Genomic DNA, 14,475 nt, shown 5'->3' on the forward strand with positions numbered 1-14,475 from the left:
GTGTTTTGTTCTAGTCTCTAAGTCCCTGAAATCATTCCTCTTATACTGTATTTCACCTTTACAGGTCAGTTTTAAATTTTACTGAGAAATCAAGGCTCCAAAGCAGCCAAGGTTATTCAAAAGCCCACAACAGGTAAAGGTGAAAGAGAGATAGTATCTTCCAATAGGCTCTTGACATTTATTTGTGGACTTAATATATGATTTGTAATTCTGCTGGGGTATGAATTTTTACAGTAAGTCTAGGATGGGGTGGAGGGTGAGGAGTAGAAATAAGTGCATCTAATGACAGTGGGAAAACCAAATCTCTACTGCTTTGTGGTTCTCTTCACAGTTGTTTATGTATTGCCTATCTCATGAGGTGACAAAAACTATTTCTTTGTTAAAAAAAAAAGTTTGTCAAATGTAGGAAAAACTGCAAAGTTATTTGCAGTTTTTAATTAATTAATTGTGAGTGAATTTGGGGTGTGAGGATATACTCAGGAAACAGGGGCTCTCAATCGAAATATTATATGGGAGAAAGCCTACTGAAGCATTTCTAGATTCAGAAAGTTCCAATATATTCCCCAAGGATGTTAAGGGTCTACTTTTGCAATCCCCAAACATTACCACTACTGGAGGAAGAATATCAGGGCTTGTTAGTAACAGAAGCTACATCAGCAACAACCACTGCACACTGTTTTAGAAACCAAACACAACTTCCTAATACAGAAAGGGGCCTCCCTGTCTTCAGAAAACTTACATATATGCATTTTTTCAAAAAGACAAATGAAGGCATAGAAAAATAACACAAGAAAAAAAAAAAAACAAATTTCAGATCCCTAATGAACTACTCAGTGACTAAAAAAGTGCTTTCTTCAAAGAATCAGACCCCTTGAAAGAAACTGGAACTTAAAGTAAAAAGCAAAGAAAACTTTGTAAAATGATGAATGGTGTCTCCTCCACAATCTAGCATTCATTAACTAATTCTGAAAATATTTATTGAGCATTGTGCCAGGTGGTAAAGGGGTGGTGATGAGCAATTAATCTTCTCCCTTGTCCAACAGACTGAAAGAAATCTTTGATGCAAGGGTTCATGACTTCATCAAGTACGCATCCCAGGTACCCAGTACAGTGCCTGGCACAATGCACATAGTGGGTGCTCCACAATAATTTTTTGCTGAATTACTGAAGAAAAGGCACCTATTAAATGCCTAGTTCTGTGAGGCTTTATAGGTCAACAATAGCAACAAAATGATAAAATTGAGTACCCAGAAAAATGAATATTAAAGAACTAATTAGAGAGATTCATAAATGTACATGTGTAAAAAGTGCATAATGATCAAACTCAAAAAAATTAAAAACACAGTATATAACAAGGTTTTAATGCACACAGTAAGTACAAAAGAAAAGGCAGAAAAAGGAGAGTTCAGTGTGAGCTGGCATTGTTAGGGAAAGCTTCATGAAGAAGGAGAGACTTGACATAAGACATAAATCAACTGGGAAGCAGCCAAACCAGGCGTTATTATTATTCATCATTTGGTGCTCTTGCCTCAAGGCACAATTGGCACAGATTGTGGTATTCCCTCTTCACCACACCAAACCGGCCTGTGCCTTCCCCCACGCACGCACGCACACACACACACACACACCACTCCTATCACACCCAATCAAGGCAAAACAGACGAAACCCAGTTCATTTATATGGGTGCATACACACACGCCACAACTTTTCCTATTTTTGCCCTCTGTCAACCTCAGAAATAAAACCGAGAAAGGGGCAGAGAACTGGAGGAGTGGCTGGAGTGGGGAAGTCACTAGAACCTAGTTCCTCAATTAGTTTGCATAACAGAAAAATAAAGATTGGAAGGACACTTCCTCCAGTCCCCGCTGTAGGCGACCTACCGCTCCACCCTTCACCTCGTGATGCCCCCGGTTCTCGGGCACTCCCGACCCCTCGCACCATCCGGGGAAACTGCCCGCTCCAAACTCAGCACTCCGGCCGGGCGTAGCGCAACGCTCGGGTCCGAGCGACGCCTCCTACCGGCCGCGGCAGTTTGCTCAGCTCGGCCCCCCCACCGGGCCGCACCAACTCCGCGCAGCGCGGCCCATCCCGTGTGTTCCCGAGCATCCTGCCCCCGCCTGCCCTCACACCCCCGGGCCAGCCTCCTCCCACCCAACGAGAGACTCCCGCCCTGGCTGCCCTTCCTTCCAGAAGCCATTCGCGGCGCCTTCCACAGTTAATTTCTTTCTCTCCTCAACCGACCTTCCTGCGAAGATCGTCCTGCAAGGCTCGGAGGCTCGACCCGAGAAGAGCCGGGGAAACGCGGCGGGCGCTTCTCGGGCCGGCGGGGAGGAAGGCGAGGACTTCAAAGTTAAACTGAAAACAGTTTTCAAACTTCTGGGCTGCAGCCGGAACGCGGGTCCGCCGGAAGGCTCCTCTCAGCGGCCGTGCCCTCCCCCTCGATCTGCGCCCCAGAGCGCGCAGGGTCTGCCCAGCGGGGGCAACCGCACAGACGCACCCCCGAGTCTCCCCGACCCAGTGGGAATGGGGAGACGCCGGCGCCCCAGACTAAACCCTTCAGCGAATTACTCCAATTTATACACCTGCCAGAGGCCCGAAGTGACTAAGAAGTGTAAACCAATACCGTCCTGATATTGACGGGATCCGAGAGAATTCAGTACAGAAAGGCAGTCTAAACATCACTCACCCCAGATCCGTGAAAGCGGGCAGCGAGGCCGGCGACCCCTTCCGCGCCCGCCTTCCCAGAGAGGGTCCCTCAACGGCCCCTCAGAGCCCACCCGGAGCCCTTTACCTGAACGGGCAGCCTGAGAGAACGGACCACAGGAGCCGAGTCGCGGAGCCGCCGGCTTACAGTGCTCGCGCCGGAGGGAGGAGCGGGGGGGTGGGTGGGGGTGGTGTGGGGATGGGCGTGGGGGACGGACTCGGGCGTCTAGGGGTCGCAGGCCGGAGACGCGGCGAGCGGCGCTCGGGCCATTCCGCCGCCGGGAGCGCAGAAAGCCGCGACTGCACTCCCGACCCGGCTCGCTCGCCTGTCACCTCGAGCTCTGCTTTAAAGTGGCTTCCGGTCGCCTCCTCTCGGCAGCCCCGTCGCGGAGGCGGAGCCTGAGAGGCAGGGGGGTGGGGTGGGGTGAGGGGACCCGGAGCTCAGTGGGTGACGGGAAGGCGGCCCGCCCCACGTGCGCATGCGCGCTCACTCGCGGGGAGGCGCGCGAGGTGTGCGTGCAGCGGCCCCGTGCTCCGTGGAGGGGGCGTGTCCTTTCGCCGCCAGCTGGGTCCCGGAGGGTCTGCGTCCGCAAGCGTCTGGGATCGCGTGGCTGTGAGAAGGGGAGGTTCGCGCCGTGCGGCGGGCTCCACCTACCTGCAGACAGATGGAGGGTCACTTTGTTCGGAGGAAACTCAGGCATCCGAGGGAGGAGAGGGAGGATGTGAAACGGAACAACCCGTTTCTGTGCGGTTGGCTTTGTTTATTTGCCTCCTCACCAGAGGCCTCCTACTCCTGACGCCACCGACCCCGAGAGGAAGCGATCAGCTGCTATGGCCGCTGCGGCCAGACGGGGTCGCCCGCCCCGTTCCGCACAGGCAGGCCCTGCGGCGCACCACGGCCTGCGCTTGCCCGACGTGGTTTCAGGCATTCCTGTTTCACGGGAAACATTCTCAGCACTGCAGAAGGGAAACCTAGCTTTGGGTTTTGACGGTAGAAGCACGTATATGTGTTTTAAAGGCCACAAACACGGTAGTGACTTGTTTATTCATTCAACAAATTTGTCGAGTACCTACTGCATGCCGGGTGAGCTGGAGGCTTAGACTACAGCCCTGATCAGCCAAGACACCTTGCCTGTCCTCATGGAGCTTTCGGAGCACCATGTACTCACCTCTAAAATATACACCGCCTGTGAATTTGCCATATTTTCTAGATTGTAAAATGCCCTGGATGGTGAGTCTGTTGAATAGTTTTTCAGCGGTGGAGGAAGAAACACTATGTTAAATTCATATAATCGCCATATATGTGTGTGTGTGTCGGGGGGAAGAGGCCCTGGTCAAAATCAAAGAAAATTAATCACGACTGTATCCCCAACAGCTGGCAGCAAAAGGAACACAGTTCGCAAAGAGATACTCTCTTCATGTGGCCTGAAATCTAAAGTGACTTAATTCTGTAACTTGGAGCCATTCTGGGTTGGAAAAGTCAGCTATTACCTTACCAAACATGGAAGCCTGTAAAAAATAAGAGGTGGTAGTAATAAATATTAGGGTTCCAAGCCTTTCTTAAACTGTTCTAAACCAAACTGAGTGACACATCAGCAAAGAATAGATTAAGGGTAGTATCCTCCCCCAGCAGGCTTATTACAAATGGCATCAGGGCAGGTGCCTTGATGCCATTTAAACTAAGGTGAGAATGATATGGACAGAATTCAGAGACTAAGTAAAAGTCAAGAATTTCCAGGCTTTACAAATTGTATTGAGACAAAAATCTTGATGTGTGCCTACTCACATATGGAATTTCCTAGAAGCAAGTATCTGAGTTTAAATCTACCATTTTACTGTTTGCTTTCTATTTGTTTCGTCTGTTCTGTGTTCTTTTCTTTCCTTTCATGCCTTCTTTTGAAGTATTTTAAATTCTGTTCTCTCTCAACAATTAGGTTATTTGTTATACATTATTCTTTTAGTAGTGTTTTAGTTCTTTATTGCTGTGAACAAATGACCCCAAAACTTATGACTTAAAACAACTCTTGTTTGTTTATGATTCTGGATTCTCTGGCTCAGGAATTCAGTCAGGGCGTAGTGCAGATGGCTCATCTCTGCTCCATGATATCTGGAGTCTCAGTTGGGGTGTCTCAGATGGCTGAGGCCTGGCTCAACTAGGGCCATATGTCTTGGGCCTCTGTTCTGACCCTTGGCTGAATTCCCTGGTTTTTCTCTACAAGGCTTCTTCATGTGGCTAATTTGGGCTTCCTCACAGCATGGACCCCTCTCGGGGTTCCAAGAGGGAGCATTCCAAGAAGACAAGCCTCAGCATGCAAGCCTTTGCTTACATCATGCTTAATAATGTGTTATTGGCCAAAGCAAGTCACACTACCAGGCTCAAAGTCTCTGTGGGAGGGGACTGCTTGAGGCCATGAATATTGGGAGATGCTTAGACTAAGAGAAGATCACCTTAATCCCCAATCAAGGATTAATAATTAAAAGTTACTCCCAGGATGTAGCTCTTTGGAATCCAACTTATTTTTCACCCTCCACTCCCCAGTTACTCCCCTTGAGGCGATAGAGAACTCTAGCTAGTTCTCAACCTCTCCATTACTGCTTTCAGAGTGTCAATTGGCCCAAACGGAAAAATGACACCAGATTCTGGACTCACCACTCTTGGATCTAGACTTCTCAGACTGCTAAAATTTTACTGCTCCAGAAAATGTATATTACACATTGTCTGCCTCAGATGTGATCCCTGGAACATAATGGAGTAGTAAGATCCTCCTAAAGAACAGAACCAGGAATTGACTGATTAAGCAAGGGCATGGAATCTTTGCTCTTTCCAACAGGATTTGAGATGTTCTGTGGGCCAGTGACCACTGTGTGTTTCCATCTTCGCCTTTCTGAATAGGAGTTTTACCAACATCATGTACCCTGTCTATCCATCATTACTTAATAGGAGTATTGAGGCAGATAACTTTTTTTAATTGGTGCCGGTGCATGAGGATCCACACTCTTACTGGGGAGTACTCCACATCATTGGGACTCCTGAATCTTGGACTCTAAGCTCATTGCAGAGACTTTGGGATTTTTTCTTTCTTTAAGGGAGGGGATGAGCATTCCTTGTATGAGAAGAAGGGAAAGACATTGCTTGTTACCTCTTTCTTATTAGAAAGATCCTGACACTTTTTTTTTGAGGAGAAGGGCTAGCAATGTGCCTAGCCGCAAATGCTTTTCCCTAGATCCCGTACACTTTTGGGTGGCCATGGGATATAGTTCTAGACACACGGTGAAGATTTCTAAAAAAGAATTTTTTTCCTAATGTAGAGATACCACAATTCATTTCTTCCTTTTTTTTCTTCCTCCTAGAATACTAACATGAAGATGGAGATGGAACCTCATGACAAAAATGAAGGTGAACATGATGTGGAAAATATGAAGATGGAGTCTATAAGCTAAGGATCCTGGAGCAGAATGATAGGAGGAGACTGGGTCATTCAGGACATCTTAAAGCTGCTGCAGCAGTCCTAGAGTGGCTACCCCTGGACTTAGTAAGTCTGAAAAATAAACCCCAATTTGGTTAAACTGTTTTCTGTTATGTGTAGCTAAACATATTCTTGGCTAATACATAAACTGTCATAAGTTATCTTCTAACTAGTCTTCCTGCTTGCAGGCTCTACCAATTAGACAGCAGCAGCATGACCTAGTATGTCAGAAATGTAAGAGCTATCACAAAGCAATACATCAACTCCTATAGCATTTGCTGCCAATTCCAGATATGCCAAATTATATGATTAAGAAATACATGTTTATTAAAGAAAAAATAGGAAGTAGAGAGGAGACATAAGACTACCCATAGTTGAAACTTCTCAAGTCCCATTTTAACATTTTCCTATAGTTATGCTCTGTCTTATTTTATTCACAGGTTTTTCACAATAACATTACAGTGTATTCCTATTTTACCTAACACTATATTATAAGCAGTTTTCCATGTTAACACATGGAAACAAATAGCTTTTAAACAAATAGCTGTTTAACATTCCAAGTAACTATAATAAGTTTTACCTAACTGGTTTCTTGTCACTGAACTTAATTCACTTTTTAAAAAAATCATTTATTCACTGAGTATCTACTACATTCAAGTCACTGGATTAAATATTATAAGTACATGTACATGAAGAAGTGGCTCCTATTTGAATGCTCTTCAGAACTACAAAAGACAAAACATAACATTCGACATATATAGCATATGCATGTGCACACTTTCTGTATGTGGCCCTAAGCCATTTAATTGCTTTTAAATATGCTTATAGGATTGAAATATTCTAATTACCTTTCCATGTACTTCTTTTATTGATAATTTCTGTTATCCTTGTCTGCTGGATTTGCTTTAGCGTGACTGATCAGTTCAGTATAGCACTTCCAATGAACAACTTACTCACGTAAAAGCTGAGACCACTTGAAATTTCACGGGACCAAAGACCTCCTGTTTTAATTTTTATTAACAGAATACATGCTACAAAGTATTAATATCTCTTTCTTGCTTTCTGTTTTCACAATTATCAGTAATACTTAATTCCCCAACAACCTTCTGGTGGAAAGATAATCATTTCTGGTTACCACAGCAAGAAGGAAACTGACTAGCATGACTCAGAGAGCACAATGAAAGACCTGAGATTTGAAAGCAGAGGCCTTGGCTCTTAGCAATGCTGTTCTGAGAACACAGCCAATTTGCATAAATGGCAGATTGACAATTCCTTATCTGTGAGTGCTAAGTCCAAGCTATAATTTTTTCTATGTACATAAGGACAACTTATTTCCTAACTCAAAGTGCATGTATGTACTATATTCAAAGAGAAAGAAAAGCCAAATTGTTATTATGCAACTGAATTACTGATGTTTTAAAACATAAAACCTATTATTGAAAATTCTGTCTTGATGTTGTTACTAATGGGCCAACTCCTGGAATGTATCTGAAGGAAGATTTCCTAGTTTCCTGAGAGGCACTTCTGCACCCTTGGGTCCTAGAGTAAGAAAAGATTTTGGCTGAAATGTATTTACCTCAAGTGGGTCTTAAATATGGTGTTGGTGGGAGAAGATTGGAAAAAGCTACTAGAGAATATGTCACAGCAACTAAAAGTAGAGAATTTCGTCAGCATGAATGAAGGGTGAATTAATTCAAAGCTCAGAGGTAGGTTGGTTTAGAGCTTGACATGAACATGCCTTGATAAATGTAAACTTAAGATTCATATTTTCATAAAGTGATAGAATATTCGCTTTGCAGACCATTTCCAAGTTTTAAAAATATTTCTCATTTATAATCTTTTTCTTGAAACTCACTTCTTTTCTCCACCTCTGATGAGGCAACAAGGTACCTATGTCTAGGAAAAGTGAAGGCTTACTGGAAAATGATACAGATAAAATATGAATAGGATGAATTCTAAAATGCTTATGCCAGATCACCAGCTATTCTGTTTAGCCAAGATTTGTATTTGTAAACTGCCTCATCATCTGCTGGACTGTTCTTATCTTCACAGGATCCATGACAGCCAAGTGTGCTCTTTAATCCCCTTCATTTTGGACCTGTTGAGTAATTCACACAGCACATAATCAAAGTGCTTTCTGATGTAACTGGTTTTGGTCTATATGAAATGATTCCTTCAGAGAAGTCCCACATTTTTTCCAGGCCATTCATTCAGTTTATTCATTTATTGGGTGTGTATGTACCAGGTACTAGTTATGCAATGATGACTAAGATAATTCCCACTTTCTGTCAGTTGTCTGTGAACTGACCACCCAGATCACCTGGGAAAGTCGGCTGCAGATTCCCCAGCCCCACCCTAGACCTCCTGAATCAAAATCTCAGAGGGCAGAGGATTCTGCACTTTGAAGATGTTCTAGGCACTGCTGCTTTAAGAGTTCAGAGTCTAAAACACTCTGGGGTTGGGGAGGTAGACTTGGAGCAGGGGTAGTAGTGCTGGGAGGGAAAGGAGACGTGGAGGGTATGGCCAAAGAGGAAAACAAATAAATACACTATAGTGTGGTAAGTGCTATAATAGAGTCATACCTGCAAAGTGCTAAGAATATATAGTGAGGGAGAATTAAGCCTAACTATAAATTGTCAGAGGAGAGAATTACCAAGATTTCTTGAAGTATCTAGGATTATTATTCCTTAGAATGTTAAGCAACTCAATTGTTTCTACTTGAAGTACTCCTAAATTTAATAAGAAAAAAGTTTACTTTTTAAAAAAGTGAATTCCCAAGTAATTAAAGATGATCTTGAAAACTGTATGCAGAGATCATCTGAGTTAACAGCATTTCTACTGTGTAAATTTATCCTAAGGCTATAATGAGGGTTATGCACAGGTTTGATTACAAAGCTATTCCCTGCAGCAAATAAATTGTGTCCAAGTGCTCATTTTCATCAAGTCCCAGAATCTGTTCTCCATGGACAACTTCCCTGTCCCTACTTTTTATATTGTCTTAAGACATTCTGGACCATAAATAGTTCCCAATCTTGCTGTTCAGGCTCTGTAAAACCAGTACTCTATCTCTATAGTAAACACTTTTTCCAGTGACAAAAACAGAATTTAGGAATTTAATTCATCAGTAGCCCTGGCCAGCCACACTGGGCAAGATCACGTACAGAGCATAAATTTTAATGCTAATGTCCAAACTCAGTGTGGTGATTTTGGCAGATTGGACATCCTAGCCATTCACTGAAAAGAGATGGCTCTGAAGCGCACCTGCCTTTCACCTCTGACTCCTCTACAGGCATATAGCTCCTAGACCATAGGTTTGCAACTTGGCCTGTCTATGAGAATCACTTGAGCCACTGACTATATATATGTGTACACACACACCCCCTGTATGTATACATCTGTTTCCAGTCTCTACACAAGACCAGTCAAACCAGAATCTCTCAGGTGGGGCTGGTGCATTGAATATAGACTGTCTTATTTAACTTTTCCTCTCTGGTTCCCAGGAGAGCACTTGACATTATCAGGTACTTAATGTCCTATTCACTCATTCGTTCATTCAACACATTTACTGAGTATTTATGTTCTAGACATTTCTAAGTGCTAGGGATACTAGAGAATAGAACAAATGGTCAACTCTTATCAAATATTCTAATGGGAGGAGACAGGTGATATCAGGTAGTGATGAAAGCTGTAAAAATAAGACATGGTAAGGATGGACAACCACATAATATATCACACAAGGACACATTGAGAGTAATTATTCACAATTATGTTAAGATGATGCAAATAAAACCAGGACTGTCCTGGATAAATTGAGATGTGTAGTCACTCTGGGTAAGATGGTGCTTTTTAAAAATGATGTGCTGTTCAGGAAAGGCATTTCCTAAAGGGAAACATTTAAGCGGAAGTCTGAGGAAGGTAAAGGAGCTAGCCATGAGGATATTAGGGGAAGAGCATTCCGGGTAGATGGAATAGCATCTGAGGTAGAGGCAAGCTTGGCATATTAGCAAAAAAATCAGAGAGGCCAGTTTGATTGGAGTGGAATGAATGAAAGGAAGTTCTGCTGAAGAGGTCAAAGGGGTGGCCAGAGACCAGATCTCATATCTTTTAGGCCCATGGTAAGGACTTTGGACTCCACCTTGAGACAGAAATCTATATAATTTACATTTTAAAAGGATTACTCTGGCTACTTGGTGTAGAAGAGCCTTGTAGGATGGCAGTAGTAAAAGCAGGAAGATCATTTATTGGTGTAGGCAAGAGATTATGGTAGCTTGGACCAGTGTACTAACCATGGCAGTGGCGAGATGTGATTAGATTCTGGAAGCATGATGAGGGTAGAACTGAGAGGATTTGCTGTTGAATTGGACATAGTTTATGAGGGAAACTGAAGAACCAGGGATGATCCCTCAGTTTTCAGCTTAGCAATTAGGAGAATGGAATTGTCATTTATTGAGATGGTGAAGATTGCGGAAGGCAGGCTTTTGGGAGCAAAGGGAAGCAAGAGTGTAGTTTTGGACACATTAAGAGGAGATGGTTAGGGGCTTCCCCGATGGTCCAGTGGTAAAGAATCCACCTTCCAAGGCAGGGGACACGGGTTCGATCCCTGGTCGGGGAACTAAGATCCCACATGCCACGGGGCAACTAAGCCCATGCGCCACAACTACTCAGCTCACATGCCTCAACGAGAGAGCCCGTGCACCACAACTACAGAGCCCACACGCCCTGGAGCCTGTGCGCCACAACTAGAAAGAGAAAACCCGCACACCACAACTAGAGAAGCCTGCGTGCCACAACGAAAGATCCGGTAGGCCTCAGCAAAGATTCCATGTGCCGCAACTAAGACCCAACGCAGCAAAAAAAGAAGAGGAGATGGTTAGTAGACAGATAAGAAGACTAAAGTTTAGGAGAAAAGTTGGGACTGTTTGCTATCATATCTAAGAATTTCCCCATTTCTAAAACTACATGGTGAACACATTTGTTCCTCCATTTGACATAAAGGTTAATTAGGAGGGCCTAAATATGTGTCTTTTATTTTATTTTATTTTTTTTAAACTTAGGGACCCTGGTGGGACTAGGGCTAGCTTTTATTTTATTTTTTAAAATATTTACTTATTTATTTGGCTGCGCTGGGTCTTAGTTGCAGCACACAGGTTCTTCATTGTGGCATGGGGGATCTAGTTCCCTGACCAGGGATTGAACCTGGGCCCCCTGCATTGGGAGCACGGAGTCTTAACCACTGGACCACCAGGGAAGTCCCTAAATGTGTGTCTTTTAAAAAGAGTACTGGGCTGCATTCTTCATTTGTAGATGAGGGAGATTTATTTTCACAAAACCTGAAAGTGAGGTGTTGCCCAGTGGTGTCCACTCATTTTATATTTCTCCAGCTGAGGCAAACTGTAATCTCTATAAATCTAAGCTAATTTACAGTTCCTATTACCTAACTTTGTCAATGAAGACCCCATTCGGGGAAGCTGAGTAAGAAATTAGAGTCTAAAGAAACAGTTGACATTTGTGTGTTCTATGAGTTTAGAGAAAGAAAAATATCCAAGTCCAAGTCAAGCATATTACAATATGAAAATTAACAATTGGTACAGGTGCATACAAGTTTCTAGCAATGTAAGCCTGAGTCTGGTTTAAAACAGAAACCTGTAGTATCAATTAGAGTTCCCATTATTTATTGACTTCTTGCCTACAAACTTTAAAAAACAGCTGTCTTTTATTTTCAAATGCAAAACAGATGGAAATTTACTCTATCAGGGAAATCTATATTAAACAAAAGAAAATATTTGCAACATTATTTGCTGTATTATTTTGACTTCATCACCTGCCTGAGACTCTGACTTTTATTTTTCACTTTCTGAAGACCTAACTAAATTGGAAATCAAGGATCTGAACTGGCTTTTTCTCGATGATTATTGAAACCTAGGAAAACTCTCGGTTTCAAAGTTTTGTAAAGTCGTCAAAAAAACAATGTGTCTTTGGTTAAAAATAATGTTCTATAGACATGAAATCAATGTGACCGTAAGAGAAATGGAAACCGAAACTGTTTTTTTATCAGACTTCAAAGTTAAAAGCCAGGAAATTTTAGCTGCATCAACGAAACCCTACATGAGGACCTGTTGGTAAAAATAAGTGGGCTAATTGCATAGATAAGTGACCCAGAAAAGGACTTGCTGATTGACAATTATTTTTTTTTTTTTTTAATTTTTTATATTTATTTATTTATTTATTTTTGGCTGTGTTGGGTCTTTGTTTCTGTGCGAGGGCTTTCTCTAGTTGTGGCAAGCGGGGGCCACTCTTCATCGCGGTGCGCGGGCCTCTCACTACCGCGGCCTCTCCCGCCGCGGAGCACAGCCTCTAGTCGCGCAGGCTCAGTAGTTGTGGCTCACGGGCCTAGCCGCTCCGCGGCATGTGGGATCCCCCCAGACCAGGGCTCGAACCCGTGTCCCCTGCATTGGCAGGCAGACTCTCAACCACTGCGCCACCAGGGAAGCCCGACAATTATTTTTATTCATTCTTCTATCTTATTGAATGCCTGCCACAAACAGTCGCTGAGTGTGCAATGGTGAGCAGAACAGACATGATCCCTGCCTTCATATAGGATATGGAAGATGACAGGTATTACTTGAATAATCACTCAGAACAACCTAAAATTACAAACTTCACTAAGTTCTTTGCAGAAGAGCATGGTGCCATCACTGAGACCTACCTAGGCTGGGAGAGCCAGGGAAGGCTTCCTTGGTGAAGAAACATTTGACTGAGCTCTGATGATTAAGTAAGCATTAACTAGCTCAGAGGGAGACGGGTGGGAGAAATGAACAGTGGTCAGGAGATGGGAACGGCAAGTGCAAAGCCAGAATTGTGAAGGTGTGGCATGCAAAAAAGAGCGAGTGGGTTTGGAAAGTAGAAAGTGAGAGGGAGAGTGGCTGGAGATGATTTGGGGATGTAGACTTTCAGGCCTAATTAAGAATTCTGCAGAAAAATAGGCAGTCACTGAAGCGTTTAAATTAGAAAGATGATGTGACCATACTTTATTTTTAGAAGTCAACTCTGGGGTCAGGAGAACTTCCACTTCTAGTAATGGATTAGGTAATTCAGGCTAGCACCTTACCCAGAAAACCCACAAAAGCTGGAAAAAAAATATTTTACAAATTACTCCAAGAGCTAACATAAAGATTTAAGGTAATAAGACCTGAGAAAAGAAAACTCAGAGGTGAGCAGAACATTTCAAGCCACTTTTTCCAAAAAGGTGGCTAAGAAGCTGAACAGAACTTTTGACAGACTAGCAGGGATAGGGGTATAAAAACTGAAGTTCAGGGAAGGTCAAAGGGAGTGACGCCAGGTTTTGGGTTGGGACCCAAAGGACTACATTGGGAGTGAGGGTAAACCAGAAATAGACCAGCCCTCCCAGCTTCAAATCCTCTCAGGTTCTCCAATTGGATTAAAATGATCTAGGATTGCTAGTGGCCTTAACCTCTTGCCAGAAGCAAACATAAATCCTCCTTGGAGAAAGATAATATTATTGTAGGCCTCCAACTATTTGTACAATTATCCAAATGCAATATCTGGCACTCAATTAAAAGCAACCAGATAAGCATTCCAAACTAATGGGATATGTCAAAAGACACAGAAGCCAGATTAAAGGTCCTCCTACTAGCCAAAACAGGGCAATCTGAAAGATAAAAATAATGATGGCAATTCATTATAACATATTGAATGAAAAAGGATCCATGAGTCAATTAAAATACTCAAAAAAAAGGCAAGGGGTGGGGGTAGGTTGCAAGAGAGGAGGGAAAGCTCTTCTTTACAGAAAAATGCCAGGTAATAAATGTAGATGGATTGATGGGATTAGAAAATCTTCATTTTGTAACCACCAAAATAATAACTGAGAAGGGAAGGATTATCAATGGATGTTAACACTGCTGGGTGAAAGGTTGGAAAATAAAATATTCACATAGTCTCTAAGTATCTCCTTATACAGTACTCATTAATAATTAAAAGAAAGAGGTAATCTGACAAAGAAATCTCACACACCACCTTAACCCAATGATAAAACTTAAATGACTATGAACAGACATTATATACCTTGTGATATGATGAACAAAAGAGGATAAACCATCCTCTATGTAGTATTCTTGTCAAATGTATACATCTGTTGAACTTTGATTACAGGTAAGGCATGTGTTAGGAGTCGTGGGAGAATGAGACCTTAAGATATCATCACTTTGTTTTCTCTGAATTCAAGTTTATAAACTAGTTCATGAGACAAGCCATCCATGAAAATTATATTACAAGAATTACTTTGTT

At 42.8% G+C, this 14,475-nt stretch overlaps 1 protein-coding gene across 1 annotated transcript in view; it reads right to left on the reverse strand.

The window, feature by feature from the left end:
* Positions 1–3,065, reverse strand: part of TIPARP (TCDD inducible poly(ADP-ribose) polymerase) — a 28,794-nt gene extending 25,729 nt beyond the window's left edge. Inside the window, exon 1 of the mRNA XM_061193516.1 lies at positions 2,793–3,065. The gene's annotated coding sequence lies outside the window, so the exon portion shown is untranslated. The remainder of the gene's footprint in view (positions 1–2,792) is intronic.
* Positions 3,066–14,475: the final 11,410 nt, after the last annotated feature.

The sequence above is a fragment of the Eubalaena glacialis genome, chromosome 6 (assembly GCF_028564815.1).
Source record: "Eubalaena glacialis isolate mEubGla1 chromosome 6, mEubGla1.1.hap2.+ XY, whole genome shotgun sequence".
Classification (NCBI taxonomy): Eukaryota; Metazoa; Chordata; class Mammalia; order Artiodactyla; family Balaenidae; genus Eubalaena; species Eubalaena glacialis.